General features: G+C 48.6%; 1 pseudogene; it reads left to right on the plus strand.

The window, feature by feature from the left end:
* The first annotated feature begins 5,461 nt into the window (after nucleotides 1-5,461).
* On the plus strand, nucleotides 5,462-5,616 carry LOC126356805 (5.8S ribosomal RNA; annotated as a pseudogene).
* The last annotated feature ends 868 nt before the right edge of the window (nucleotides 5,617-6,484 follow it).

Here is a 6,484-nt window from a genome sequence, read left to right on the forward strand (position 1 = left end):
TGTGACTGTTGCTGTTAGTAGTAGAGAGTGGTATGTGACATTGTGTTGGGCTGATGTGGTTTACTTTGTTGGCGGTGATGTTAGATGCAGATAGCGACACTATTCTTTCACTTGCTGCTTATTTTTAATGGCCCACCCTCTTATTTCTTATGGTGGGTCTGTATGTGCCACTTGACCAGTCTGCCTTATCAACTGTCGATGGTAGGTTCTGTGCCTACCATGATTCTAACACGTAACATGGAATTAGGGTTCGATTCTGGAGAGGGAGCCTGAGAAACGACTACCAGATCCAAGGAAGGCAGTAGGCGCGCAGATTACCCACTCCCATCACGGGGAGGTAGTGATGAAAAATAATGATATGGGACGCATCCGAGGCCCCGTAGTCGGAATGAGTACACTTTAAATCCTTTAACGAGTATCTATTGGAGGAGAAGTCTGGTGCCAGCACTTGCCGTAATTACAGCTCCAATAGCGTATATTAAAGTTGTTGTGGTTAAAAGCTTGTAGTTGGATTTGTGTCCCACATTGTTGGTTCACCTCTGTTTAACTGGCATGTATCATGGCACGTCCTGCTGGTGGGGCGAGCTGAAGGTGTGTGACCACCTCTTGCATGCTAGGGCGTCCTGAGGCAGACACCATTGAAAGCCTACCAGGGTTCTCTGTATTGAGTGTCTCGTTGGGCTGGCACGTTTACTTTGAACAAGCCCATCTGAATACTGTGTGCATGGAATACTGGAATAGGAGGAAATACGTCAGTCTGTCAGAAGGCTGAGGAGGGACTACCAGCGCAGTGTCATCTGGTGGGAAAAGCAAAGATGGTTACTGCAATACCAGAAGGCAAAAGAGAAGTTCCAAAAACAAATAAAAGAAGTTAGAATACGAAGTTGGGAAAGATTTGTATTGCACCAGTTGGACTTAGACCCATGGGGTGTACCCTACAAACTAGTTAGGGAAAACATCCGATCCCCAATGATGCTATCAACGGTCAGGCACGGGGATGGGATGACGGATTCCTGGCAGGAGACTGCCGAGGTCCTTCTCCGGTCCCTGCTGCCTGATGACGATGTGGCTAGCGACACCGAAAACCAGTCCTAGTTATGTAATGAAGATCCTGACAGAATAGTAAACGATAGGGCAGTCTACCCCTTCTCTGAAGAGGAGGTGGCTGGCCACATCAAAGCATTAAAAACAGGGAAAGCCCCCAGCCCAGATGGCATGGTGGCGGAGGTGGTGCAGTTCCTGGCACCCCAACTGGTAGCACCACTAACCCAGCTATACAACGAGTGCCTAAGATAGGAAAAATTCCCAAAAATATGGAAAGTAGCAAATGTAGTGATCACCGAAAAAGGACCCAACAAGGACCCAGCAGATGTCAAGTCCTATAGACCGATCTGCCTACTAGACATTTTGGGAAATTATTCAAGAAATTGCTAGCTGACAGACTGACTGCACACCAAGTGCTGTGTGGGATGAGCAGCAGGCGGTTTGGCTTCAGGCCAGGACGATCGGCAACCGATGTGATCGCTCTGGCGGCTGAGGTCTGCAGCTCTACCCCATACAAGTACGTGGTTGGCATCATGGTTGACATCAGTGGCGCCTTTGACAACCTGTGGTGGCCTTCGCTCTTCTCCTGCTTGCGGGAGAAAGAGTGTCCAGGGTCGCTAATATGGTTGCCTGAGGAGCTATTATGAAGGTCGGGAGGTCTGGCTATCATCCCCTAGCGGCAGAGTTGGAAAAACTGTAACTAAGGGATGTCCCCAGGGTTCCGTCTTAGGTCCCCTGTTCTGGGACATCCATATGGAATCACTTTTAGGTAGTTTGCAGCAGAGTGAAGAATTGCTAGAGGTGCAGCCCACGCAGATGACCACCTTCTGCTGGTCGCCAGCCAGAGCCGCGAAGACATCGAGCCAAAACTAGATAGAGCTATGACCAAATTGCAACTGTGGTGTACAAATACTAAGATGTCGATTTCACCAACCAAATCAACGTACTTATTGCTGAAGGGACAGCTAGTAAGGAACCCTGCAGTTAGAAATGGAGGCTCACCAGTTATAAGACGACGAGAGACTCGCTACTTGGCCGTCATCAGCGATGACAGGTGGAACTTCGGAAGGCACTTTGAGTCCGTAACCCAAAAAGCACTACAAGTAGTCAACAACGTTATTTCCATAGGGCACAAACGATTTCACCTTCCACCACACCTAATCAAGCTATATCACAATAGTATACTAACTTCAATAGTGGGTAACGGATCAGGAGTCTGGGCACACAGGATCACAAGGGTGGTGCCTGCCATGGCAGTGAGAAGAGTACAAAGAAACATGCTGTTAAGATCTATAGGGGCGTACAGAACATGCCCAGGAAGTGCCCTATTAGTAATAATGGGGCTCTGTCCTCATAAAAATACGAAAACAAGCAGCATGGTATTGGGTTAAGAAGGGGAACAACATGAAAATAAAGAATATCCTGGGAGCTCTGGTGAGGGACAAGGGAGAAATGCGAAGAAAGGGTGAGGACTTATGGCAAGAATCTTGGGAAACGGATGAATCTGGCAGAAGAACCTTTGGATTCCTGCTAAATGTTAAAGAAAGTGTAGGCATGAGGTATTTCGAGCCAACACTGGGTCTAATACACTTTCTCACTGGTCATGGGCCCTACCCGACATACCTATGCCGGTTTGGGAAATAGGATACATCTGAGTGTGACTGTGGCGCTTCGGAGGGCACTCCCGACCGTGTGGTTTACTAGTGCCCCCTTTTCGACGATGTAGCAGAATGAAGTATCACCGAAAGTACTGACAGCATACTTGAGGGACTTTCATGACTGGAGACAAACACTGAACACGTCCTATTACCCTGATCCTGTACCACCAGTGCGTGGACAGGTCGACTTTTAGTTGCAATCCGCCACGTGCAGGACTAGGGTACACTAATCTCAGACCAAAATAGCACCGGAATTGACGTAGGTTAGTACAGTAGTTGTAGCATTAGACACAGATATAAAGTTAGGAACCTACAGCGACAAGCAATTTTGGTCTGCCCAGTGTCAGGGGCACGCTCATTGGGATTAGCTCGATGAGCAGGTCCTTTAAGTAGGTTTATATCTAGGCTGACACACCTGTAACGCTGCAGGCAGTTAGGAATTAACAAGTAGGTAGGAAAACTAACAATTAGCTAGTAGCGTATAGATTAATAACTGTAGTCTGCCTATTAACCTGTACTGTAACGCTGTCTGTAGCTCATAATAATAAATAGTGTATCATTGTAATAACAATAATAATAGCTGCTGAAATATATAACACTGTAGTAATATTACGACCCACTAATCACTAAGGTGGTGGGTTGATTTTGTATAAATATTATAGATGTTATTAATAAAGATTTTTTTCTTTAACACCTTCCCGACTAGAGACGGAAGAGATGCTTTTATTAGATCAAAGCCATTTGGTTGGCTCGTCAGGTCCGTTTTCCTTGTTGACTCTGAATAACGCCGGGCCGATTGCACGGTCCTCGTACCGGTGATGCATCTTTCAAATGTCTGCCTTATCAACTGTCGACGGTATGTTCTGGGCCTAATATGGTTGTAATGGATAACGGGGAATCAGGGTTCTATTCCGGAGAGGGAGCCTCAGAGACGGTTACCACATCCAAGGAAAGAAGCGGGCGCGCAAATTACCCACTTCCGGCACGGGGAGGTAGTGACGAAAAATAACGATACGGGACTCAACTGAGGCCCCATAATCGGAATTAGTACACTTTAAATCCTTTAATGATATCTTTTGGAGGGTAAGTCTGGTGCCAGCAGCCGCGGTAATTCCAGCTCCAATATTAAAGTTGTTGCGGTTAAAAAACGCGTAGATAGATTAGTGTACCATGTTGGTGGTTCACCTCCCATCTGTGTCTAACTGGCATGTATTGTGGGACGTCCAGCCGGTGGGGCGAGCCAAAGGCGTGCGACTGCCTCTTGCATGCTCGTGCATCCCAAGGTGTACCCTGCTGAAATACTACCAGGGTGCTCTTTGTTGAGTATCTCGGTGGGCCGGCACGTTTGCTTTGAACAAATTAGAGTGCTTAGAGCTGGCAAGCCCGCCTGAATATTGTTTGCATGGAATGATGGAATAGGTCCTCGGTTCTATTTTGTTGGTTTTCGGAACCCGAGTTAATGATTAATAGGGACTGGTGGGGGCATTCATATTGTGACGTAAGAGGCGAAATTCTTGGATCGTCACAAGACGAACAGAAGCGAATGCATTTGCCAAGTATGTTTTCAATAATCAAGAACGATAGTTAGAGGTTCGAAGGCGATCAGATAACGCCCTAATTCTAACCATAAACGATGCCAGCCAGCGATCCGCTGCAGTTCCTCCAATGACTCGGCGGGCAGCCTTCGCGAAACCAAAGCTTTTGAGATCCGGGGGAAGTATGACTGCAAAGCTGAACTTAAAGGAATTGACGGAAGGGCACCACCAGGAATGGAGCTTGCGGCTTAATTTGACTCAGCATGGGAAACCTCACCAGGCCCGGACACTGGAACGACTGGCAGATTGATAGCTTTTTCTTGATTCGTTGGGTGGTGGTTCATGGCTGTTCTTAGTTGGTGGAGCGATTTGTCTGGTTAATTCCGATAACGAATGAGACTCTAGCCTGCTAACTAGTCGTGTGACATCCTTCCTGCTGTCAGCGATTACTTTTCTTCTTAGAGGGACAGGCGGCTTCTAGCCGCACGAGATTGAGCAATAACAGGTCTGTGATGCCCTTAGATGTTCTGGGCCGCACGCGCGCTACACTGAAGAAATCAGCGTGTCTTCCTAGGCCGAAAGGTCGGGGTAACCCGCTGAACCTCCTTCGTGCTAGGGATTGGGGCTTGCAATTGTTCCCCATGAATTAGGAATTCCCAGTAAGCGCGAGTCATAAGCTCGCCTTGATTACGTCCGTGCCCTTTGTACACACCGCCCGTCGCTACTACCGATTGAATGATTTAGCGAGGTCTTTGGACTCGTATGCAGCATCGACTCTGTCGTTGCCGATGGTACCGGAAAGATGACCAAATTTGATCATATAGAAGTAGTAAAGTCGTAACGAGGTTTCCATAGGTGAACCTGCAGAAGGATCACTACTGACTAGATTGCATGTCTTTCCATGTTTGTGTCGTATTGTGCAACACGATACCTGTACGGTTTGCAGAAGCTGTGCAAGCGTGCAGAACCACACGTCCTTCTCAAAACTAACGGAAATGTCGTGTGGTACGAGCGCTGAAGCTCTGGAGCGGTAGGCCTGGGCCACCAGGCGCTCAGCGCCGGTTTTGAATTAAATCGCCCTAGTGCCTGTCCGCTCTGGTGTGGAGCCGTAAAACGCCCATCGGCCGTGAGGCCGTTGGACAAAACAATGGAACAGCGCCTGGCAAATTCCTCAGTCCCGCCTATGCAACTGCTTTGAAAAACAGAGTGGAAACTAAAAAAGATCACCCAGGATGGTGGATCACTCGGCTCGTCGGTCGATGAAGAACGCAGCAAATTGCGCGTCGACATGTGAAGTGCAAGACACATGAACATCGACGTTTCGAACGCATTTTGTGATCCATGGATTCCGTTCCCGGGCCACGTCTGGCTGAGGGTTGGATATGTATACTCAAGCGCCCGGCGTTTGCCGCGCTTCGGAGACCTGGGAGTGTCGTGGCTGACTAGGAGGCAAGCCGCGTATCCTTAAACGTGCGATGCGCGCCCGTCGTTGGCGGTTCGCATACCAGTACTGTCTCGGTAACGTGCACAACCAGCTGGCGGTGTGGCGTGCGACACCTCGAACAACGTCCTCAGAGTAGGCGAGACTACCCGCTGAATTTAAGCATATTACTAAGCGGAGGAAAAGAAACTAACAAGAATTCCCCTAGTAGCGGCGAGCGAAGAGGGAAGAGTTCAGCACCGATCCCTGCAGGCTACAACCTGTCATGGCATGTCATGTTTGGGAGGGTCCACTACACGACGACTCGCGCCGAGCCCAACTTGAATGAGGCCACAGCCGTAGAGGATGCCAGGCCTATAGCAGCTAGTGCGAGCATTGGTGGGACCTCTTCTTCTAGTCGGGTTGCTTGAGAGTGCATCTCCAAGTGGGTGATAAACGCCATCTGACACTAAATATGACCACGAGACCGATAGCGAAGAAGTACGGTGAGGGAAAGTTGAAAAGAACTTTGAAGAGAGAGTTCAAAAGTACGTGAAACCGTTCTGGGTTATACATGAGAAGTCCAGAAGGTCGAATGGGTGAGATTCACACCCATCCGGCCACTGGCTCCCGCCCTCAGCAGAAGGGGCGGCCGGCCGCACGGAGCAATCCTCAGTGGGGTCATGTCCAGTTGCTTTTCTTCTCTGCCTCGTGATGACTGGGTGTTGTGTGATGTCCTTAGGTTAGTTATGTTTAAGTAGTTCTAAGTACTAGGGGACTGATGACCATAGATGTTAAGTCCCATAGTGCTCAGAGCCATTTGAACC

This window comes from Schistocerca gregaria, chromosome 3, assembly GCF_023897955.1.
Source record: "Schistocerca gregaria isolate iqSchGreg1 chromosome 3, iqSchGreg1.2, whole genome shotgun sequence".
NCBI lineage: Eukaryota > Metazoa > Arthropoda > Insecta > Orthoptera > Acrididae > Schistocerca > Schistocerca gregaria.